This window comes from Bacillus rossius, assembly GCF_032445375.1.
Source record: "Bacillus rossius redtenbacheri isolate Brsri chromosome 4 unlocalized genomic scaffold, Brsri_v3 Brsri_v3_scf4_2, whole genome shotgun sequence".
In the NCBI taxonomy this organism is placed as follows: Eukaryota; Metazoa; Arthropoda; class Insecta; order Phasmatodea; family Bacillidae; genus Bacillus; species Bacillus rossius.
In genome coordinates this window covers 35,668,344-35,693,929 of record NW_026962011.1, presented here as the reverse complement: position 1 = coordinate 35,693,929, position 25,586 = coordinate 35,668,344, and the positions used below count along the sequence as shown (strand labels likewise).

Sequence of the window (25,586 nt, the reverse complement as noted above, 5' to 3'; positions counted from 1 at the left end):
ACAGCATAAATTATCCATCCCAGCGTTTCGTCTTGTGTGGAGCGTCCTGTGTTGACTGTTTGGATCACCGCGGATGGTTGGAGGCTGCGGGGGAGAAAATAAATACATAAAGTAATGCGATACATCCGGCATCCAGGGATGAGCGGGAAAGAAAGAGACAACTATTTAAAAGAGGGGGTGGGGGGAAGAGGACGGGACGCGCGACGTAAAGAAAGAAACTGGTTGTTCCAGCAGCTGGCGGTTGGGTCCTCCAGCGCCCGGGGCGCCCCTGGCGGCCGGCGAAGGAACTCGGTGCGCGCGGATGCCGTCAGACGGTCGGAACGGAAAACTCGAAAATCTGGCCGGTTGGGTTTCTCGCCCGTCGCCTGGGTGGTGCGTGCAACAGGTGCGGGGCCTTTGCGGCGTGGTTCGAATCCGCGTTTCGCCGGGTCGCTGAATTGTATAGTTTGATTTCACAACCGCTCGCGTTGTTGTTACGTGAAAATATCGCGTGTTGTGTGTGTGTGTGCGCGCGCGCGTGTTTGTTTTTCGACGTGCGGAACCCACGTCTCTTTTCTTTTTAAAAAAAAAAAAAGAAGAAGATTGTGCTTGACAAAAAAAAAACTGGAACTCTGTCTCTTTGCCAGGATGGGAATCCTTCCTACGGAACCTGTGGTACGCATATTTTTTTTTCCTTACACTTAGTGGTTAAAAATAAAACTAAAAAACAAACAACTTATTGTTTGCTGGAAATGCGCGGAATTGAATTAAAGGCTGTGTTTGCACAAAAAAAAATGATCGAAGTGACTTATTTTATCATTCACACACGATCCTGGAATAAATATAACTTTCTTTTGCATGTTTCGCGTTTGTATTTTGAATTAGCAGACGATGTTTACCCGTGTATTATTTACTGCTGTCTCTGAGGAAAACCCGTCGAAGTGAAAAACTGATATACATAAACAGAGTAGTTACGAGCATTGTCTTGTGCTCACTTCACCAAAAACTGATTTAAATAGATTGCATTCTAGCGAATATAGTTTCAGTTATGTTTATCATCAATTGATTTTTTTTTAAGGCATGTTCAATATAAATGCTGACGTACAGCGTTTTATCCGAAATTTGGAAAGTTTTGGATGCGTGGGTGGCGTACGGTTTGATGGGCGTGGGAAACTCGCCTTTTTTGTGTTTCTGGCTTCGGCTCACAATATTCCGTAATAGCTCTAAATGGGTAGAATCCTTGTAATAGATGTATGATGCAAACAAAAAAATTGGCGTAGGTAATGTACCTGTCTGTACCACAAGAGCTTGTGAAATTAGTTATTCTTTGCCGAATGTTCTAAGCTGATTTAATTTTTTTAATTTACTTTTAGGGAACTTTACGTATGCCACACACATTTTTGTATTTGGACACCCTTGTGCCGGTTTTGTTTCGTCCTCTGTATCTCCCCTTTTTTTTGTTTAAAGATCTCCTTAAAATAGCTACGCTTTATTTTACTTCGTGGGGAGAGGGGAACTGCATAATTAATGCTTTGTATGTTTAGTTCAGTGGCTTCTATACTAAGGGATACATTTATTACCAACGGCAACCGAAGTTTCTCGATAAATTATTCAATTTAAAAATAAAATCAAACACATGGAATGCAGAAAAATATTTAACAATATTAGTACATTAAGAATTCTTTATTTAAGTAAGGTTTTGGTTGTGCTTTGACGTGTATAGTTTGAAGGTTACTGTGTTATATTTAGTCAATTCTGTTTTTCAATGTGGTATACGAAATACCAAAGCATGCCCTAATAAATACGCCATCATTCGTATAACTAAATTTAAGTAACATAGATAACACATTTATCGCTAAAATCTGGCAGTTTAAATGTTGTCTTAGTAGCCCAAAGCCAATATGGCGAAGGTTTGAGTCATGTCTTTTCGCAGCATTAAAAATTTAAGAATATCGAATACAGCAATTAAAACAAGACCTACATAAAAAAAAAATCCTGGCTGGGACCATTTTCGTTAGCGGAATGCGTCGGTGCGCTAACGCAGCAGTCAGTCAGTTGGCGTAGGTAATGGGGCAGCCAGGTGATGTCACGGTGTTCGAAGAAGAGTGGCCTTGGGGACGCGTGACGTCAGCGGCGGAAGAGAGACGGCCAAAGAGGCGGGGAGATGGAAGGCTGGCTGGCTCGGCCGCCGCGCCGTTGCACTGCAACACGAATCTGACCCAGCAGTAACCCTCTTCATCCGACCCAATTATGCCGGAACACGTAGCAGGGGTGTACTTAACCCCCACAGGACGAGCGACTCGTGTGACTGTGGCAAGAAGTGGCGTTAAGGCCCTTCTGTCTACAACGGTCCAAACCTGTGGGCGGTCCGTGTCCGTAACCTAATGTGAATGACGTCAAAATTCTCTCACGGAAAACTGTCCTGTCCTGCAAAATTGCGATGTCCGATTTCCGAATCTACTGACTTACAAAGTAGTCACCAGAACGCAGTATATTTTAGAGCACCAAAACTATTGTTTTTCGTTTGTTTTTATTTATTTCATGCTTTGTAAATGAGTATGCAGCTAAAGTCGTGAATATTCAGTTAATTTGTGAAATTGGCGGGAGTTCAGTAATATTTATTTATTCGGCAAGTCAAAAAAAAAGTACATATTAATATATATGAATTCCAAGCATACTGAAAAAATTAATTCATTGATTTGCATCTGGATTAGTAAATAAATAAAATTAATTAGGCTCTTGGCAAAGTTAATTTATTCATGTGGCAACTAGCGAAAGGAGGGATGGTTTTAGTGCGCTTCGATTTCTATCAGGACGTTCAAAAATGTTATCTTAAACGTGCGCTTACCAGCGTAGCTATTTCAAGAGTAGATCTAGATGTTTGGCAACACATAGATTGTTTTATCAAACATTTCGCCTCCATCGACAAATCTACTTTCAAGAGTTTTAATATCACTGTATTCTGACAAGATAACCCGACGTCCCACAATTATTACGTTGTTTGGATTTCATGATCTGTGTGTACGGCACAGTGTACTGCCACTTGGAAAAGTTAAAAGCCGCAGGCGGAATTTTCGAAGCTTGGCAACACTGCCTTTCTGCTAGTTTCCTGCCAACGCATTTCTTTGAAATGCTCCCCTCCCTTCTTTTACCATTCCAACAAAATGCGACCACTTGGCTGAAATCTTGAATGGAAGAAAGGAGACCCTACGAATACACAGACGAACCCGTCTCCCTTTTCATGTTCTCGTTCTTCGAGCTCCTTCCTCACGGCTATCCTTGTTCCTTTCTGCGTCCCCTCTTCTCCTCTGCGCTATACCGGCCAGCCCAGGTTAAAATTTCTAATACGGTTTGAGGTAGTTGGTTAATTCACCGCCACAATCGCCACCATCTCTAGGGCATCGACTTGTGGTGGTCCCTAGCGGACAAGTTTCGGACTCTTCAAAAACCCCTTCCCCCTTCTGTTGAACGACCTTGAGTTGCAGCGAATGACGGGTGGGGGGTGCGGGGAATGACAGCGGGCGACAGTGCTGCGCTCTAACGTGTAAATAACAACCTAAGACGATACAGGGCGTTACGGCAGCGCCCTGCAGCGGTGAAGTTCCCAAGCTGCTCATCATACGCTCCTGAAAAACGTAGAGTAAATCCTATCCACTCGCGACTTCTATACAGTATATATATATTCAAAGCTATCACTGCTGTATCATGGCATGGTTTGGACAACCTGACAACAGCTTGGACAAGGCAGTGAAACTCTAAAGCCGAAATCTGAACCACACGTGAAAATGCTGTAGTGCAAACATTTGAAATAAACCTTCGAAATTTATTTATTTACATACCCACAATTCTAATATTCAATTATTAAAGTGCGAAAAATTGAACTTTGTTTAGTTGGTATATATTTTAATTTTTGGACGTGCGCTTATCCCAAAAGCGTTCAGTTCTTTTTTGAAGTGAAACTTTTTTACAGCGCGTAGAATGAGTCAAGGAGATGACTCATCACAACGTAACGAAAAAAAGCTATGCACAGGAGTTGGGTTTTCGATTGCGTATAGAAGGCGGGGGAACAGCGAAGTAAGAGAATTTTAAGACTTCGCAGGTCAGCCATGTTTGTTACAATTGTGGACCTCCAGTGTAAACCCTTATTGTTTTGTTTGACCGTTCAAGTGAATTATTGAATGTTATGTTTTATCTTTCACTAGCGACCAGCCCCGGCTTCGCACGGGTGCAATGCTGATACTAAATATACTACAGAATGTCTTTATATACAACGTTCACAGCTTTTTTGTCATTAAACAATACAAACATGTTTTCTTTAGAGGTTACTCTTGAAAGAGCGACATATAATTGGCCATGTGAAAAACACTCAGCGCTCAAATCTAAGCCTGCAACGTTGAAAGTTTGACCCTGCGATTTATTAATGGTCATTGCAAAAGATATCTTTACCGGAAATTGTAGGCGTTTAAATTGGAACGGTTAATCCGATGGTATCAGAGGAATTCGGGGAGTTAATACATCTTCTCCGGTACCACATCCGGTGAGTATTGTGCACTCTATTATATACATTATATAGCCGCTATATTAAATGCACAATGTATTTAAGGTACTTATTTGGATAAGGATTAATGCTGTATTGCTTAAAATCGCTTCGTAAATAAGCTATTATTTCTCGTAAAAAGAAAGGATAAAAAATGGTTATTGAGGGTTATCCCTAAGAGATGGACATATACCATCGCGGACTTTTTTGTAGAACTTTTTAAGGTGTACAATACTGTAGTACACCATTTTGATCTATCTCGTAGGGTTCAGCCAGCGCTTGCAATGTAAGCGCAAAAAAAGTGTTTATTTACATCACATTAGAAACCTCTAAAATTATCAGTGTTTCTCTACTACATTATGCATGTATTATACATATAAACCATCCTCTTGATTCACTCTATCTATTAGAAACAAACCGCATCAAAATCCGTTGCGTAGTTTTAAAGATTTAAGCATACTTAGGGACAGACAAACAGCGGGAAGCGACTTTGTTTTGTACTATGTAGTGAAGTGGGTTCTAGTGAATTGTAAAGTTTCACTTGTAACGAGCGTGACGGTCCCGCATTTTTAAATGTTTTTACAGGCAGATTTGTTGAAAATGTTGCTCGAATTACGCCTTAAGTGTTTCATTTTTTCTAGAAGTAAAAAAAATAATAAAAGAGCAATAACACAAAATCTACTTCACACCACACATGTCCCTTAAAGTTCGCTCTATTATTTTAATAAACGTTAACGCCGACCCCAGAGAATTGAATTACTGAATCATAAGTCCGTTATTTTCTGTAGAATGCTAATTGTAAACTAGTCATTTCTTATGTTGAATTCTTCATAAACTGAACCTCCTACAGCCAAGGTTAACGAGTGGCCATCTTTTAATTCAATTTATTTATTTATTTCGGATCTCATAACCACAGCTTGTGATTTTATCGTGAGCTAGTGGTTCAGACCGAATAGCCGTCGTCATTCATCGAGAAGGGCGGGCTTCACTACAAGAGGCAAAATAGATGTAAGAAAAGGTTATTTTATGGCTGTGTTTCTGAATTATAAAATTTTTAACCTTTTAAAACAGCCATGAATGCATACCGACAACAATTTAAATTTAAATGATTATTGCTTGTCCTCCAATATATATTATATAGAAATTAATTTCTGAACTAATTATGTGGCTAGCGAAATATATTAGTTTTAAGCTAGTCTTTAAAATTCCGAGTCAAAATATTCTTATTCCCCAATTTCAGTTACAAATTTTCAGGTAGAATATATCAAGTCGAGATGGTTAAAATTATGTGAAATAAATTTGAGATTATTGAATCCTCCATTTAGTAATTTAATGATTATGCTTATTTACTTATGTAAATTTACAATGTTTGATGTGATAACAGGTAATGTGGTTAATTGTAAGAAAAGGCATACCTATCGTCTTAACTTAGGCACCAATAAAGACGATACTAAATAAACAAACTTTCTTTGTCAGAATTGCAGACACACAATGGACGCCTGCTCGAATCTCTAGTTGTACCCTGTATCGACTGTTGCAACATTGCTGTTGACCCTAATAATTAGGGTCAACCAATTATTGGTATATAGCCGCACAGTCATTTTCACCCAAGGCCACCGCTTGTTCCGTCATGAACTTGAACAGCCGAGGTTAAAAAACTTGTACTGCGTCCGTTTAAGAAGGGTCGATTTTTTTTTTTTCCTTGGCTAACTTATTAGTCTAAAAGAAAACACGCACTGTTTGAATGTAACGAGAGTACTGGTAATATTAAAGTAGAGGAAGTAGGAGAGAGTGTGTCCCCATGGATATGCATGTAAACGTGGTGTCAGATTACAAAAATCACTAAAACGTTTTTTCGTGTGTTTACAGGCAGTTTTTCTTTTACGCATTGCATTTGAAAACTGGAATGTGAAAAAGAAAAAAAAACTAATATATTTTACCATAATGGTTTGGACATTTGTCATTGCAGTCTTATGCTGGTTGTCAGGAATGGAAAACAAATATGTATGCTTAAAACACGGCCCGGGGGGAGGGGGACCAATTGAAGCTTGTGTCAAGTGCAGGGGCGTAGCCAGGGGGGGGGGGGTTAGGGGTTCAACCCCTCCCCCCTTAGCACCAAATCTTTAATTAATTTCTTATTCATCACTCAAACAAATTTCATATTAAAATTAATAAAATTTTTACCATTACAATATTTAAATTTAAGAACCGAAAACTGCTAAAATAGGACTATTTTACACCTTAAAATCCAAATTTTCCCGTGGGAGGGCCCCTTGCCCCCGCTTTAATACGGGGGGGGGGGGGGGCCATGCTTAACACCCCCCATACACAAATCCTGGCTACGCCACTGGTCAAGTGTTACAGTCTTAGACAACACAGGTAATTTATTTGAATTGCGTAGTCATCACGTTAAGTGTGGCTATTGCATTTCAATTTTTGTGCCCATTTATTCTGCTTTAATTAGTTTTTGGGACTTGTCTAACCCGTCACTCGGTAGATGGCAGCTCGGTCCATGAAAAGATGATGCGTGCTACTCCTGCGCCATCTCCCGGCCATGGGTCCAAGCTGCGTGCGGAGCACTGTTGCCAACTTAACGTTTTTCCACAGACATTAAATGTAGCAGCTCATACCTCCATCTGCGCATATATATATATTCGCTTTGTGTGCGCGGCGGAAAGTACGGAGTCACAGATTTCAAACTAAGCTGTGCTTAATGCACTTTGTACATGTGCACAGGAGGAATGTTGTGGTTGATATTATTTAGTTTCTTCTTTCTGAGGCCAGGACCAATCAAGACTCTTCATGCATATATGTGTGTGTGTGTATTTGAATGTCCGATGCGTTTGTATGTGAGGCTGCGTGACGTTAAAATAAGAATACTTGGTATTCGGTTGGTACAGGTCAAATTAATAAATGTATTTTCGTTCAATTAAAAAATTGATTTTTGAAAAGAAAAAAAATCATTACTTGTGTGATTTTCACAGGATAAACTCTACAGAAACTCTTCGTGTTTAGTGGCGACGTTGATCATAATATCCTTCTAAATAAACAAATGAATAAAGGAGTACTTAAATTACCAGAATAGTGTGGTTTCTCGTCTATTCCATTCTTTGCCAGCTGAAAGCAGCTCATTGACTATGAATTTTCAGTGACTTGCATTTAATCATATTTATTTATTACGCTCTTTATTTCAAAGTACACTTAACCATGGGTTTACACTATAATCGGATTACATTAAACAATTAAACTTACGACAATTCTAAAGTTATCTTTCATGTATGCTTGCCAGAGTGATTTGTAGTATCAAAGCTTAATCCTCTCTACTTGAAATATGTTTTGACCCAAACAAATAATATTGGTTGGGATTTATCTGGATTTTCAGCCAAGCAATTCCCATGTGACCAACGATGCCAAAATGTCCCGGACAAGGACGCACGCAAAATATATAATTCCCACCAACAAATGGATACAATTTGAAAGCAAACAGTAGTAAAGGTGATTCTCTCTCTCTCTTCCTTCCCCCTCTTTACCCATTCATAACCAAATGAAATCCCGCGTACGCTCCTGGTCCTGAATAATAATACTGAGCTGGTTTTCAAAGACTGATGAGTGTATCTGCAGGTCGTCAGCCAGCACTTGATGAGCATTGTTGGCAAGTTGTTGTGGAGCTAGGATAAGAGCAGGGCCCTCTGACCGCCGCGAGAACAATCAGCTGTTTATTACGTAGCTATGTAAACGGAAGAGAGCTCAGCGTTGCCTTTGAATATATATACTGTATAGAAGTCGCGAATGGATAGGATTTACTCTACGTTTTTCAGAAGCGTATGATGAGCAGCTTGGGAACTTCGCCGCTGCAGTGCGCTGCCGTAACGCCCTGTATCGTCTTAGTTGCTATTTACCCGTTAGAGCGCAGCTCTGTCGCCCGCTGTCATTCCCCGCACCCCCCACCTATCATTCACTGCAGCTCAAGTTCGTTCAACATGAGGGGGAAGGGGTGTTGGAAGAGTTCGACACTTGTCCGCTAGGGACCACCACAAGTCGATGCCCTAGAGATGGTGGCGATTGCGGCGGTAAATTAACCAACTACCTCAAAACCGTATTAGAAATTTTAACCTGGGCTGGCGACTTCTATACAGTATATAATATATTCGAAGGCGTTGCCGAGCTGGTACGTACGGGTCCGTGCTATATTGTAGAAGCTCTGTTGCGTGTCATTGTGGAACGTGCCTTATGCCAGCTTTACTTCACTGCGAGGTTGCTTGCGCGCCCGTGAGACGCTTAAAAAGACGGAATGGAAGCAATAAAATAGAAAAGGGGGGGGGGGGAGGCTGAGCGTGGCGAGGATCACGAACTGACCGAGCTTTTGTTTGGCTCACGAGCGGGTGGGGCCGCGGAATTCGCCGGACGTGACCCGGGGGGCACGGCCTCACACAGCGCCTCCACGCAGTCAAAGAAAAGAAAAAGAAGCAGCAGCCAGCAGTAGACCATATACCTGCAGCACGCTCTCGCGGCCAGAGTCCCAACTAGCTCGGCTTCTTGAGTTCCAGCTGCGGCGGTTCGTCCGCGACGTGTTGGCGTCTGAACTGTAGGCGGCGACCGCAGCGTTTCTCAGTCCAATGAGGTTTTTTTTTTTTTTTAGCGAGTTTGGAAGCGGTTATTGGTAACACGGTCTTAACAATGTTATAAAGGCTTGGGGTAGTGTTATTTATGCCCCGTCATGCCAGAAGTTTGTGACTAAATCCAGATTGACATTATACCGAACAAAAAATTACAAATCTGAGTTTTTTTTAATTTTCTTTTTATTACGATGATTTATCCTCCATGTTAAAATATTAATTTTTGCTCATTACCGATTTCCATAAATAAAATTATTGAAAATTAGATTATAGAAGCAATTAAGTTTGTGTTGCCACGCCGTGAAAACCCAGAAAAGGAATTTCTCATGAATGATTACGACACATTTAGTTTAAAAAAAAAAAAAAAATGTATGCCGTCATTTACGTCCTTTGGACTGTTCTTGGCCTTACTCCGGCTAGGCTCAGGGTAAAATCGTAAGACTATGTTTGCGAGTTCAGACAAATGTTAACATCAATTTAATTAAAAAATTGCCGCTCGTTAAATTTGGTTTTTGGAGTTTCAATTTATGAATAATTCAACATAATAATTACTCATTTACAATATTAGTATTGTAAGTGTTGATAGTCATGATGTCTGGCGTGACGTTTTAGATCTGGGTTGTTAGGTTCAGTGAGAAAATGCGCGAGTCTCATTGTGCTGAGTGGTGGCGCGGGTATTCCCCACCCCTGCGGGCGAGGAGTGCAGATCCCATACGGTCGACTCTTGCAAGAGCCTCCCAGAGGAACTGGGCCGAAGCAGCTGCAAGAGGCGACCCTGCCGGATTTGATGTTAGTGAGCTGGGGTGCTGAGACACGGAGGGAGTGGAAAACGAGTCCAGTGACACATTTGGAACTTGAATTAAACTGAATGAAATGAAGGGATTTTTTTTATCGTTGTAGTAGCAGACCTGTATATATTATGCCTTGACAGAAAGAAAATCTTCACAAATGTGTGGTAAATTTCACCCAAAAAAAAATTATAAATCTAATTTTGGCAATCCTGTTCGTTATCTACAACTGAACTCCTGTTACATGTAATCATTCAAATTTGTAAAATAGTTCCCATTGGGATATTTTTATTTTTATTTATTTTTAACGTTTTGCAGGTAGTAAAGTTATCTTACACGTAGCCATATTTATCCACTACCGGTACATTAGCTAATAAAATAAATTATAATTTGACATAAAATAGCTTGGACGATGTATTGAGTAATAAACTCTTGTGTTTCGCATTATATTTAAATTCATGATAAATATAAAATCAATAAATTTCTCACGAACAAATAATAGCTACATTTTTTAGAGAAAGCTCTTTTGTACAAAAAATATTTTTATCTCTATCAATGCAGCTAATATTATAATTTGCAATTGTCATAACATTTGTGCACGTGGTTGCAATTCAAGACACCTCTTTAAGCCCAGGGCTAAGAATGCTCAAGACAGTGATTTTAGTATATTGCATGCAAAGCCGAAGGAGAATATGTCTGTAGCTATACTTAACTTCAGGGGTCTGCGAGAATTTGAAAACTATTCGATATTCTCGAATAACTTAATATTAGATATTTACAATTATTAAATATTACTTATTAGCCAATATGTAATGTGATAATCGATTTTACTTTTTTAATTTAATATTTTTTTTTTGAAAATTATTTGGTACAATGTTTCAAATACGAGTCTGATTCGTTTACAAAAAAAATTGATAAAGATATAACATGTATGAGGCTAAGATGATTTATTGAGATATTTTAGATTTGTTTTCTGCAACGTTATTCACACATTTTTTTTGTATAATCACTTAGGATTTAAAACTATCAATTATATTCTATTTTATGTATATTCTGAACGCCTATTAGACTGCAACAAGGTATACCCGCACGAGCGGTTTCTTCCTTGTGATTGGCGGCCGTCTAGCGAGAGAAGTCGTCTTGCTTGACCGAGCCACTCAGGACGCGTTTGCGGTGCTGTAACAATCGACATGTGCCTGAAATAAACTCACCCAATCACGAAAAATAGACGATGGTATAGTGTTTTGACTTTCAGTTAGTCTCGGAATCTTTTCGCGCAATATGCATGATCCCATATATAATGATATCAACAAAACAACTTGCAAACTTATGATTTACAAATTTTTGGTTTCATTTAATTTTCTTTATTTAAAACAATTTTGTATATTACTTTTTTTTAACTTTAATGTACGTAGGATCAATTTTTCTTGGACTCCTGTGAAGTACGGAAAAAAAAATTAATTTCATGTTAAAATTTGATTACAAAAATAATTCAATATTCGTGAATATTGTGATATTCCATTCCAAATTCAATTCGAATAAAAAAGAAAGAATTCGCAAAAGTCTACTTAACTTACGTGCATGACCAGTGCCATCATGCCAATGTTAATGGCTTAGCAACTAAAGTCACCCCCGCTGCCCCCCCCCCCCCCCCCCCTCCTTATACAGTTCACACCAAACATCATAAAATTATTTTACAATTTCAAGCTTTCTTTGTCAGTTCTAAAACAACACATTATGAACTAAATACCTTGGTTTTGCAAAGACATAGGCTGTTTATTTATTTTCTTATGTTACACATCTTTCTGTTGTTTTTAAATTGTAGGATTTGATATGTATTTTTGAGAATCAAATCAGAACCGTGCGTTAAAAAAAAAAATTAATGTTTCAGACTCCCGCAAAATCTGAGATACACAAAACTGTAGCCTACACGGCAGATGACTGGATTGCTTTTAAATTGTTCACACGGAATTCAGCAGAATATTTATAGAAGTAACACATTGAATTTATATATAGTTTTACTTTCTAAAATACCATTATATATGAGTAACCAATAAAAAAATACAAAAAGGTTAATCTTTGGAGGCAAAACATGTTGTCACTATTACCCAGAAAGCATTTATATAGCATATATGTGTGACGTGTACTTAGTGATCACGAACATGGCACCGATTCCAATTAGAAAAATGTTTCCTCCGGGCCGGATTTGAACCAGCGACCTATGGATATCAATAATAGCTTTCTACAGTCCACCGCTCTACCAACTGAGCTACCAGAGGACACGTGATGCTGATTCTTATCATGATTTGTAATACGATTAATTTATTAAGGTAACTTTTTTTTTTGCCATCTGTGGGAATCGAACTAACACGATTGGGTAAAGTTTGATAAACAATCCAAACAATTTAAAGAATAATGCAACGGAGTATTTTGGCTTTAATTTCAAAGCATAATGAAAGAATAGTTAACACATTTATACTTAAACACGGGTTAAAATTAAGGTAATCTAATTAAAACTACAAAAACTAAAGAAAACTGATATTGTAACTGGAATTAACTTAAAATAATATATATAAAAGAAAATCAAGGGCTCGTCCGGGATTTGAACCCGGGACCTCTCGCACCCTAAGCGAGAATCATACCCCTAGACCAACGAGCCAAGGTGACAGAAGATAGCTTTATAAGGTTTTTAGGATGTTCATAACCCCACAGTAATAATTTTTAAATAAGTGATAAGGATCTTTGACCATTGCCCTAATTTGAATTTTCATTTTTTTTAAATTCCCGGTTTGTAATTTTTTCAAAACGAACTTGACAACCGTACCTACACAAAAAAAAAAAAAAAAAATCATGTTTGGTTTTGTTCAAATGTTCCTTAACGTTTACTTTATAAAAATGATAGTGATAAAAACATCTTAGACTTAATTTCTGTGGGGACTCTCTTCACAAAATAACTTCACAGCATCCTGAATCATTCAATATAAGTATTGTTTTCATCACTGAAATCAAAATTTCAAAATGACAGCCCTAAAAATTATACCAGTTTAATTCGAGCTAGAAAACAAAATGTTTTTATTCTGTAGATACAATAATTCTTAAGCTTTTTTTTTTTTTTTACGGAACAAGTTTGTTGGTATTATCCAAAACAGGACTAATTAATAGGGTTGAGTTGCCACTAATCGAAACGTAAAAACGAAAACTTAAAAAATGAAACGCAAGATATTTACGTTTCTCTGTCTGTATGCCGATTCCACGTTGCTAGTGGACTAACAAACGGCAACCAGTTACCTTCGTCGGTATTAACATATACATACAATAAATAATAAACAGTAAGATAATGATATAAAATAGTACTATGCAAATATCCTTGCACTAGAAACTTTTTTTTAACGTATTTAAAACGTAAAAAAAAATAAAACATGGCTAACACCGTGGTTAAATACAGGTCTTAAATTTGTATTATTGCCTAGCTAATCCGTACGCTTTCGTGTGATTGCAGAACGGCTCTAAGGAGATTTTTTTTTTTTTTTCCAGCATTCGCCACGCGCTCATTTTGAGCTGCGGTCGTTATCCGTTATCTGGAATGTTGCGTCACGTGCTGACCATTTTCCCAGGCACTTTCTAACGCGTTCGGAAGGCCAGCTGCTACCGGCAGAGATAGAACCATTTTGTTCGCACGGTTCAGTAACCCGAACGACAACTTTCGCTTGCATGCAGGATGGAGGTCAGCGGGCGCCTCACACAGTCTTTCAGTTTTTCGAGTTGACACTTTCGTTGAACAGAACGTGTGCATTAAAAAACAACTTGCATTATTATTGACACTAACAATCTGTCATACGGATCTATAGAAGTAGCTGCAGACGACGTGACTTGTTAAACAACATTGGTTGCTGGTGTTGTAGCAACTAACCTTGCAGCACCCGTAATAGCTGAAATATCGCGTTCACTAATATCTAGCAAAACATTTCCACAACTTTGCTGGGGCAGGGGGGAGGGGGTGGTGTGTATCTCCCCTATCTCACCCCTTGTGCCCGTCACTGTTCTCTTGTTTGGTATGGCCTCTTCTACTTTATTGAAGTTATACTTCTTATGCGACTTCCAACAAGGTTGCGTTAAACGTTTAACGCTACCATGGAGAATAACGCTACCATGGAGAATTATTTGCATGCAATTAAAAACTATTTTTTAATGATGCCAAAGAAGTATAACTTCTCATTCGCGTACCAAATGTTAGTTCAGTGTTCCTTAACGTTTACTTTATAAAAATGATAGTGATAAAATATCTTAGACTTAATTTCTGAGGGGACTCTCTTCACAAAATAACTTCACAGCATCGTGACTCATTCAATATGAGTATTGTTTTCATCACTGAAATCAAAATTTCAAAATGACAGCCCTAAAAATTATACCAGTGTAATTCGAGCTTGAAAACAAACACGCACCCATTTTTTTGTCTTCAATTATTTAGCATGTTTAACCCGTAAGAAAATGCGTGAGGTGGTTTAGCGACTGTGTGGGTTTCTCCAGGTTCGAGTCCCGGGCAAGGTATTGGAGTAAATTAGTGTTGATCAAATCTGACACTACTACAAAATTCCAAACCAATTACGGGGTTTAAAATATATATATATATATATATATATATTTACAAAAAAAAATCTGTCAAACAGACACATTCCATAGGTTCGACCATCCCGAATTCGACTTTCCGTATTTCCTGACTGGCCTTGACGGATATTTCTCCCAATATATCTACCTCATTCTATGTTTCCGTCTCTTATTACTGAGCTGTCGACGAGACGTTACAATAAAAAAAATTGCAACCCCTAAATACTTCCAAATATAGTGAACATGACAAAATTAAATATAAGTACTAGGTGCTACCGCTCTCGATTTTCGTCCTGTCGAAATTTAAACATTTTTTTTTTTGCTCCGGATTCTACACTTTATTTACGTTAACGTCGCTGTCACTTGATTAAATCACACAATGGATTGTACAGTACTTCTGCGTTTGCTTTTTATGAAGTTTAATCTTTCTCAGTATTGTTCTTTAAATACTATGTCGACAGCAAAGTTCATTGAAGGATTACGAAAGTATCCATGTTTATGGAAGAATATATAAGGCAGTATATGCAGGGCAATTACTGGGATTTGATTTCAAAGGAATTATGTAAAACTGAGTTGTATTTATTTTGAAATGATCCATAAATTTGGCAACTGCTTCATCAAATGATGAAATTAATCAATTTCTTTTGTTTTTGGATTAAATTCGTTTACATGCTGTGAGAGGCAAGAGAATATCATCATCGTCGGAATAATCACTGGAATCCCTCGGCATGCGTCTCTCCGACATCGCGAAATAGACTATCCTGTCTGGCCACCTGGCGCAGCGAACATAGCGAACATAGCGACGTATGTACTACGTTGTCATTTTAACTCTATTAAATAAAAAGAAAATGCGTATGTTGATCAGATTGTACCAAATATTACTTTATTTTGTTTGTTGGGTTCGCACCTTGAAGTTACGCTATAAATCTTACAGTACTTTCCGAAGAAGAAAATAATGTTTTTTTTTTTTTTCATTTATTTTAAATAAAAATTCTTGGGCTTTTATGGAAATCATTCCGTGAATTCATTTTTTAAAAATGATTATACAATAACAACTATAGCACTTATCTCGAGCTAAAACAACCAACATAAACAAATGAGTAGGGTTAAGTTTAAGTCCATTGTAGCAAAGTCTCTGTGCTTGTTTTGTGCTGTTTGAGTGCTTATCTCTGTAACTGTCCATGTTTGATTGTTTGTGTTGATTGTAGCTCAGTCCGAAGAGCCTCCGAACCGCTCGGCGGGGATGAAACGACAAAAAGCTGTATTTGCCCTTCCCCCTTCCTTTTTCTTTCTTCCGGCCCCGAAATGACAACATTTATTTTAACTTATTACTGAAAAGCTCTCATCACAAGGACGGTTTCAGTTTAATGTAGTCCGTGTAGTGAAGTACACAGCTTATAGACTACTAGTTGTTAGACTCGCCTTTGACGAACATTTTTTTTTTAAATTTCTTGACCAAATGCTCTAATGCACTCACCACCCCGTTCCTCCCTTAAGTTATCCAGTGATGCGTCTCATATTAAATAACGCCTTACAGGCAAATTCAAACGCCGCCTAGACGACAAAACTGCGATACTCATGGAAAGGTGTCTGATGGTTGTCGAAGTTCAAACTGTATCTTATCTCATGCATGACCTGGGTCAATGAAATGTTGCTTACCATTGGTCAAGGGAGGGGCTGAAGATATATTGTCTGTTGAAGTGATATCAGTCGATTTAGAGTTACTGGTAAATAAACCAGTGAGGCCATAGAATAGTCATCATTGGCTGAGTAACGAAATGAATGCTTCAGACGTGAACATCCATATAGAAGCATTAAGAAAAGTAATTTTCCAGCAACAAATCTTTTTCACTATGGTGTAATTTACCATTTCTCATTGCTTTCCTGTAAAAAAAAAAAAAATACAACACATTTTCTACAATAGTGATAAAAGAAATATTTAATCAAAGCGTTTGACTAGTGGACTGAAGTTATGAAAAATTTTGCGATATTTCGGTTGAGGCGGTATGTAATTTTTAATAATGCAAGATGGGCTGTATACGCGCCAGAAATAATTTAGATTAAATTTACATTAATACATTATACGTGGAAATATTTTATGCCACACCTTTTTATATTTATTGATTATTAATATTGAAAACATTCCCTGCTCTGCTCTCTTAACCTACTAAACATAAATTATGTGAAAATTAGCATCTTTTTTTTTTGACGTGACAACGTCTAATAAATCTATGAACGCCGGCGGCACGCACGAAAAAGCGTCCCGTTACGCACATTGTTCCGTTACGCTGTGTCCCTGTTTGGACTTGTAAATATTGTGTGTAATTTAGTGTATAGTGTTTGAAACATTTGAATTTTGAACTTCCCGCGCTGCTTACTAGCAGCGCCAAGTTTTTTAAGTTGGCTGCCTGCCAAGACAGGTAGCCCTGCAGCTTCCGGCAACGAAGCAACAGTTGTTGTTGAACCATCATGGCGGTAAGTTGTGCTATCGTGCACGCTTGCTGCCAATCGAGTTGTTTGCGAGTGAATCGTTATTAATTGTTTCGTTTTATATGGATTTTACAGTCTCGTACGTCTCTAGACAAAACAGTCCCGTTACGCTCATTGTACGCTTGCGCCGCATCTATCTCTCTTCCACTCGATTGGAACAACCAATGATTTGACTTTTTCGAGGCACATTAACCTTGAAACACTCCCATTCTTTTCCTACTTTTTCTGTCATAGTCATATCCGTAACAGAATAACACAGATTGGAAGAAGTTAAATAGCAAACACATGTATAAAAGTTATAGTTAAAATAGTCTCTTCGTTAAAGTAATAAACATATTTGAATTAATGAGTGCAAATAAAAGTAAATGTTTCAATTAAATTGTAGATATCATTTCACTCCTTCTTTGTATCCATACAAAATAGTGATAATTTAATAAAAATGATCAATTGTATTAATAAAAGTATGCAATCATTTCATCAATGTTTTGTTATGACGTCACGTTAAACTATTGTCAGTAACCCGACTTTACAGACAACCAATTTTTTTTCCCCTACAAAAGAAGGTTAGTAAACAACATACAAGCGTCTTGCCCGGAGATGACTCTACAGACAACCAATTTTTTTTCCCCTACAAAAGAAGGTTAGTAAACAACACACAAGCGTCTTGCCCGGAGATGACTCTACAGACAACCAATTTTTTTCCCCCCTACAAAAGAAGGTTAGTAAACAACACACAAGCGTCTTGCCCGGAGATGACTCTACAGACAACCAATTTTTTTTCCCCCTACAAAAGAAGGTTAGTAAACAACACACAAGCGTCTTGCCCGGAGATGACTCTACAGACAACCAATTTTTTTTCCCCCTACAAAAGAAGGTTAGTAAAAAACACACAAGCGTCTTGCCCGGAGATGACTCTACAGACAACCAATTTTTTTTCCCCCTACAAAAGAAGGTTAGTAAAAAACACACAAGCGTCTTGCCCGGAGATGACTCTACAGACAACCAATTTTTTTTCCCCCTACAAAAGAAGGTTAGTAAAAAACACACAAGCGTCTTGCCCGGAGATGACTCTACAGACAACCAATTTTTTTTCCCCCTACAAAAGAAGGTTAGTAAACAACACACAAGCGCCCTGCCCGGAGATGACTCTTGTTACCATCGAGAGCGCGGGAAGTCACGTGACACAGACCGCTGCCTCGTTCGCCTGAAGGGGGCGGCCGAGACGACAACCCGACTCCTACCGGCGGATCACCTGGGAGAAGAAGAGGCTCCTGGCGTGACGGCCTCGATCCGGGCTCCCAGGTCGCGTTCGGAGAAGCAAGCAGGGGGCTCCGCCGCCTGTCCGCGGCAAATGACTGTCATCTTCGGCCGCCGCGCCAGGCGGAGGCTCGTAATAAGGCGTGCAGAATCGGCGATTGCCTCCTGCGAGAGCCAATAAAACACTTCACTCTACTACTCTGCTTGCGTTCGCCCCTAAACCTGTTTCATCATTAAATGGGATAAACCCCATCCCCCCCCCCTCACCCGGCTCTCTTTGTTTTTTTTGTTTTTTTCCATATTTCTTTCAATAATTCTAATTTTGAACTACTTTGCCCAATTTTCGACATGTCAAAGGGGCTTAAACCATGTCTCCTAGACCTTCTGTACCTTGTTTCAATAAACATATTTACTAACAGGTTCTATTCTGTAAGCGCTGTGAAGAAACAACTTGTTATTTCTCGCGGGCGACTACAATCGTGATAACCAACCACAGTCCTGCCCTGGATACTTCCTGCGTGTCACTTGTCTCAAATTTGACAGTTCTCAAAGTAGTAAAATGGTACCGGTTCTCCCAATGTCTCATGCAAAGCTTCGCACAACGTATGTTTACCAATCCAGACAAAACACAGCGTTGGAATCAAAAAGTAGCCAAAGCTAAGGCTATGCCACTTCAAACCGTAAAATTTAGCATGAAAGTTTCATTGCAAGTGGTATTAAAATATTTTTGGTATTGCAAGATGGCGAGGTATGACCTCTATTGAATACGTCCTTAACGATTATAAAAACCATTAAAAATAGCTTGGACGCTATAATTATCAATTAATTAGGAATTAAACTTTTTTTTTTAATAAGAGTTAGTTGGGCGTAATGGTGCCTCGCCTAAGATGAATGCCGATTACAGGCACTAGCTCATACTGCTATCTGTTGGAAACTCTCCGCGGCTGTTGACGATAACTGTCATTCTCAGGATGATAATTAAGACCATATCACTGTAGGCGGTCAGTCGTGTTACAGTTGAGACAGCATGGAAGTTATTTTGTACAACCACAAGACGCGACTTCAGCAAACAACAAGTCAAGTGTCTGAAACGACCACCCTTCCTTTCTTTACCTTCTCTGATCTATAAGGTTTAAGAGTGACCGTCGAGTTACCGTGTTGTTAAAATATGATTCGAAAAAAGATGACACACTACACTATCTCAAGATTTGTTGTTTCCGTTAAATCTTTTAAGATCTTTATCAACCGTGTGGCGGATACAATAATGTTTTTTTTTTTTTTTTTAATTCGTGTGAAAGGGGTGGAGGAGTAAATTAAAAAATATAATAATAAATAAAATTAGAATTTGTGTAACAGAAACTCATCTGCCCTCTGCGTATTCTCAAATGCTTTTCTAAACAGAAACCATTCTTATATCTTGATCAGGTTTTTTTTAAATCGTTTTTTTAAATTTTTTTTTTTTTTTTAAAAAAGCTCTGCATACCGTGTGTGTACCCGACTAGACGGGGGCCGTTTAGCTGGTTTGTCGTTCACTCGAAGCCCTCCTCTTGGCCATCGCTTCGTGCCGTCGGGCGTATCTGTGTGACTCGAAACCCCACCTTCTTCCCAGCCACGCCCGGAACGGAACCCGAGACCCCCACGATCTCGGGCCCGCGCTATCTCGATGCACGGAGCCGTCTCGCGTGACCTCCTGCGTGCCTTGGTAGGGGGAGGGGGGGGAGGCGAGATGAGGTTGCGTTGCGACAGTTCCGTGACTTATCTCCCGCAGCCCGGAGCGACTGGGCGGGTCTTCGCGCGTGAGCACCGCATCATCCGGCGGCCTTCGCCGGGGACCCTTCTCGCGTGACCACGCGGGTGCACCGATGACTCAACAGAGTTAGAGAGAACAGGTACCCGGCGCGGCGGACACTTCGCAACTCTTCACCACGTGATTGCGGAGGCCCCGCGAATAAGCTGCACAACATGTTGCCAGGGGAACTGGTAACATACCCGGGCAGTGGCGGATCCAGAGGTTCACTCTAGGATTTCAAAATAGCCAGAGAAAAAATGTCTTAAAATTACTAAATTTGTATTTAATCCACTCACACTACACATAACATCCAACCACCAGATTTTATGATTCTACAAGAAATTCATTAATTATATTAAAATATTTTATTGGTTTCAGGAACAATCATTTTTGTCGGCAATATTAATGTAGCAGACAACTGGTTTTTCGGTGGTGGTGGGGGGGGGGGGGGTCACTTGCCCTTGGATCCGCCACTGTACCCGGGTTCAGTGCGACCTTCACAGTCGTATGCATAAACGGGCACACAACATCTGTGTCGTGTACTCAGTAACGGTCCTAGACTTTGTGGAACCGTGGGCTGTTTTATTGTTTTATGGAAAAATTAACTCTTCCAAACAAAAGTTTAGTCCAACCTGAGACTTAAATTTCGACGATGTTTTTTGTTGATTTAGCTTAAGAAATTGTGATATTATTTCCTGGTAAATTATTCTTGGGTCAGTTTAATAAATGCTTACGATAACATTCCTGTGGAATCGCATAATTGGACCCCCGGGAAAAATGGATTTTTAAGGTGTAAAATAGTGCTATTTTAGCAGTTTTGGGGTTTGAACCCCTAACCCCCCCCCCCCCCTGGCTACGCCCTTGGGTGATTGCCCTTTTTGCCCTGCCCTGGAGACTTCCTGCGTGTCACTTGTCTCAAATTTGACAGTTCTCAAAGTAGTAAAATGGTACCGATTCTCCAAATGTATCATTCAAAGTTTCGCAGAACGTATGTTTACCAATCCAGACAAACCACATCATGAAGTCCTTTACAAACACTGTTGGCAAAAAAAAAGTTGCAGAATAAGTGGTACAACTTTTGATAAATGTCAAATTCGAGGCACGGTGCGTGATACAAATTATACTGGTTTCATAGACGTCTTGACTAGGTTTCATGTGATTCGATACTACTTAAATTTAAGCTCTCTCATTGACCCATCATATTCCTCCAGGTAAACTGAAACAATAGATTGAACGGCACAAAAGTTAAAAGCGTTTGAATTCCAGCTCTGCGAATTTTGCCAGAGTTTAAGTTTTGGGATATTATTTTCACGGCCCGTTTTAAGACGGCGGGACCTCCCATATTATTGTGATCTCCGAACGACTTGGATAGCTTATTAGGTGTTCATTAATTTAATTCGTGCTGGAGGGTTTGACTGGAAAACCCGCGAACTTCGTCACACGAGCGTGACATCAGCGTTCGCAGCCATTGAGAAGCCATTAGAACGTTGAAAGACTTAACTGATGCCACGCTCCGTGAATTGCATTGGCTACAGTTCCGCAATGTTTAGCTAAACACCCGGCGGCTTTCAAAATTCTCTTGTTCGAACACTGCTTGAAACTATTGATTCCATTCCAAATACCAATGTCCTTAAATCGTTTATATTAGTTAACTGCTTTATTGGATATTTTATTATGTAGACGTTCTGTGTTTGAAGGCCGTACAAAAATTAAAAAACGTTTTTCCGCCCGATTAAAACTTTAACGCTCGAGATCTTTTTGATTGAGTGGCGCAGATGCGAGGACGTGGTAAGTTGAGGTTATTCTCTAAATATTTTTGGATAGGTACATAATTGGTGAAAAGGATAAATTTGAAAAAGTTACGTTAATAAAGACAGTGTTAATACATAATTGTCCAAAAGATGGCCCCCTTGTTTAGCTTGATTAAGCTGTTGACTGTAAATTAAAACTTTAAGCCACTTTATACCCATTTCCTTCCGCTTTAACTTGTTGTATACAGTAATGCAGTAACACGGTACGACCCAACATTTCTTATATTCTTAGGTAAAGGTGAATTTAATGAGGTGTGCGCTGGTTACATACAACAGCGGAAAATAATTTGTTAGCGTGTTCTTAAGACAGTTAACTTTGGACACTGTTTGTGGGAGTATTTGGAGATTTCCAAGCTATTTTTTTCACGATATAGTTTCAAACAAAAAAATAACAAGAGAAAAGAAAAGTATTGTTAAACATCCAGGGGCATAAATTAAAGCGCGTTACACAAGGCGAAAATTTGTTTACAAACAGCATACCTGAAAAAAAAAAAATAAGGGTTAACGAACTGGTTCGACCGCCATGGCCTGGGGGAAAAAGGCCTGCTCGCGTGAGCACAGCTGTGTGCTGGCGTGATCACCTCAGCGCCTGTCGGAGCCGTCTCGCGTGACCACCTGAGTGCGATGTGGAGCGGGGAGTGGGGGGAGAGCGACTCGTGACGTGGCCTCGGCGTTACTGCCGTGGTCTCGGGCCGGCAGTCTGGTCCGGGAGACTCGGTCAGCGTCTAGTGTGTGTCGGTGCGCGTCCGCGTTCGCTGCTCTCCACCGCCGCGCGAGGGTGTTTGAGGTTATGTGCGCCTTCCTCCCGCCGGAATTTACCGCGCGTGTGTCTCCAGTGGCTTCGCCGTGTTAGTTCCGAAGCTACCCTGAGATGGCACCGCCGTCGCCCTCCTGAGCGTGGATACCGGGAGCTGGTGGGGCCTTGAGATCTCCGCGTGTGATGCGGGTGAGGTATTTCCCCCGCCACGTTGTGTTTGTTTTGCGCGCAGGAAGTTGAGCTGCGGGTGTGATGTTTGGTTGACGCAACACTGTTCGCTGGGAAAAAAAAAATGGCTGTCACTAGCAAGGAAAACAAAACGTGGCCTTGGTCTAACCCTTCTAAACTGAACACAACGTTTAAATGACGCAATTAATTAAGAGTTTAAAAATGCTAATAGAGAATGTGTCTTTCATTCTTGGTGTGAACGGGAATGGGAAATGATTTTAACCTACCAAAATCAAGTACCTACCTGTAATTTTTTTTTGTATTTACGTACAGGAAAGAAAAGCAGTTATATTGAGGTAACAAAAAATTTCTCTTCCATATTTTCAGTTGTTTACAAGCAATAATTTCAAAATATATATACGTATTAAGAGTGTTGAAGTAATATTCGTGAATTGAAACTTATTTGCTTAGCTTTTTATTTCCATGTATATAAATTTGAAAGATAATCGTCTATACTATGCCCAATATAATAAGCGGTTACACCTATTGTAGCAGTTACCAGGGTGCGATTTCCAGAAAATATTTGTATAGTTTTTCGTTTCATGGTCCATGGACCCAAAAAAACCATCGTCAACTCAAAAGTTTTTATATAGGTACATTAACTCGTAGACTGCCGTAAATTTTCACAAATAACTTCCAAACTGTTAAAATGTAATCAACAAGGTTTGAAAGTCTACTATAAAATCCGTTATTATTTATGGTACGATTCCTACACTTTAGCTAAAACTTTGATTGAAACAATTTTTGATGAAAGGAATTATTACCGTAAAAACAGGAGTTGAAAAAAAAAATAATCTTTAATAGTATCAAACCCGGATTTATTTCAAACAATATTATTATCTGAAACCTTGGTGCAAATCAAATTTTTATACGACTACGTTATTAGTGCAAGGGATTAAAAATAGTTGTTGAAACTTAAAAAAAATTGAATAATTACTTTAGTTGGCATAATATTAATTGCGTTATAAGCTATTCAATTCTAGGTGCTTTGAATTAAAAACAATAATATTTTCGCTGCATGAAAAATGAGAAAATTTTAATATATCGTTTTATAATATTATAGAAAATAAATATGTTATGTACATTTAGGTTCTTACAATGTTCCAGAATTTCATAGAAGTTTCCAAAATATTTCCAGAAGAAATAAGTACTTCGAAATCTACCTATGCCTGTATAGGCTGTTCCGAAACGGATTTTTTTTTTACTGCATATGTTTGCGTTGTGTATAAATCAATTCAACCACGTGTTGAATGCATGTCTTCGCTGCGTCAAGGGAGCAAGCTGTTATGACGTAGTATCTGTAAGTGCTTCAGGTCCGATGCATTTGTTTCTCAACTAAATGAGAATGCGGTGACTTACCCGAGTCTTGACATTCTGCCAGGACAGAAAGAGAACAAATAGTTTCGTATTTGATAACGTTTGGCTTTTTAAACCTTTTGATCTTTTTGACCCCCTTTTCCGTGATAGCGCCTAGTTGTCAGTGCTCCGTAAAGCTGGGTGGGAGGGGCTCGTGTTTTTCAGTTACAAGTTGTGCGCTCATGCTGTTAGTTACATGCTTTGACGTGCAGATGGAAGGTATTCTAAGCTCCTGTCCGCTGGATTTTTTTGATCAGAGAGATTCTCCTTCGCCGTTTCCAATGTAATTTCTGTGCAAAAAAAATTCTATTGCAAATTTCTGAGACTTTTTGTATGTGGTTCCCGTTGTTGGTGGCGTGCGTTCAAGACATGCTATACTTACCTCCTACTCTCTACGCGCTTTCCGTAATTTATAGCCTGTAATCAATTTTGCGTCAGCTTGTATACTGTTCTGTTTTTAAGCCTTAGTGATAATCGGGCAAATTTACGGGACAGAAAAAAAACTGCTCTTCCAATGATATGTATCAGCTTTTCTATATATGTGTGGCCGACTAGAAGACATGATTGTCTTCCAAATGACATGGGTTCGAATTTCTGTAAAAGGTAAAATTCTAACATCGCGGCTTTTCTATAAAAAAAAAACATATTCCGAAAAATGTTTTTTGAAGTGATACTTATTAAGGTGCGTTATGAAAAAAATAATGAGTGACTTTGCGATGCGCGCGCACCATGCAACGAAATTTTCACAAGATGAAAAAAAAAAAAAGTAAATACAAATAAATTATAGGTATTTATGTGCTCTTACAGGGACGCAACAACCAGGGGGGGGGGTATTTTGCCCCCCCCCCCTCTGAAACCTTGAAGTGGGGGCAAACGGGGGCAAAGAAAGTGCTGTGTAATCAATTTTTAGATAATAAAACTGCTTAAATAGCACCATTATCCACCTTGAAATACAAATTTTCCCGGAGGAGGATCCCCGGACCCCCCGCTTCAATAGGAGGGATCGATGATTCTTTATAAATAGTTATATTGCCCCCCCCCCCCTTTTGGAAATTTAGTTGTTGCGCCCCTGTGCTCTTATGAACATATACTATATTGATTGGTTTTGAATACTGGTTCATATACTTATAAACGTTTATTTATTGTGAATATTAGTAATATAAATAGTGTTTATAAACTTTTTCAAGTGTATTTATATAAGTGAGTTTTTGTTTCCGTGTGTATAATTTATTTGCATAAACATTTAAAAAAAAAATTCATTAATTAATAATTGGAATTAATTTGAATAAACATTCAGCATATATGTGATTTTTTCATTATTAATTAAAATTTATCGTGATTATTTTCTAAATTAAATAATTTTGTATACTTGT

General features: G+C 38.9%; 1 protein-coding gene and 2 non-coding genes across 21 annotated transcripts in view; 1 reads left to right on the top strand and 2 right to left on the bottom strand.

The window, feature by feature from the left end:
- Positions 1–224: 224 nt before the first annotated feature.
- Positions 225–25,586, top strand: part of LOC134542024 (coiled-coil domain-containing protein AGAP005037) — a 713,248-nt gene continuing 687,886 nt past the window's right edge. For 17 of the 19 annotated variants that reach the window (XR_010076723.1, XM_063385862.1, XM_063385858.1 and 14 more), the window contains exon 1: positions 22,509–22,818. The gene's annotated coding sequence lies outside the window, so the exon portion shown is untranslated. Of the gene's footprint in view, positions 655–20,077; positions 20,162–22,508; positions 22,819–25,586 lie in introns of those variants that run through there. The other 2 variants (XM_063385849.1, XM_063385852.1) reach the window with 2 other exon arrangements.
- Trnay-gua (transfer RNA tyrosine (anticodon GUA)) lies at positions 12,112–12,199 on the bottom strand. The gene is given in 2 exon segments: positions 12,112–12,147; positions 12,163–12,199. It is a non-coding gene; the product is annotated as a tRNA-Tyr (tRNA).
- On the bottom strand, positions 12,508–12,579 carry Trnap-agg (transfer RNA proline (anticodon AGG)). The gene has a single exon. It is a non-coding gene; the product is annotated as a tRNA-Pro (tRNA).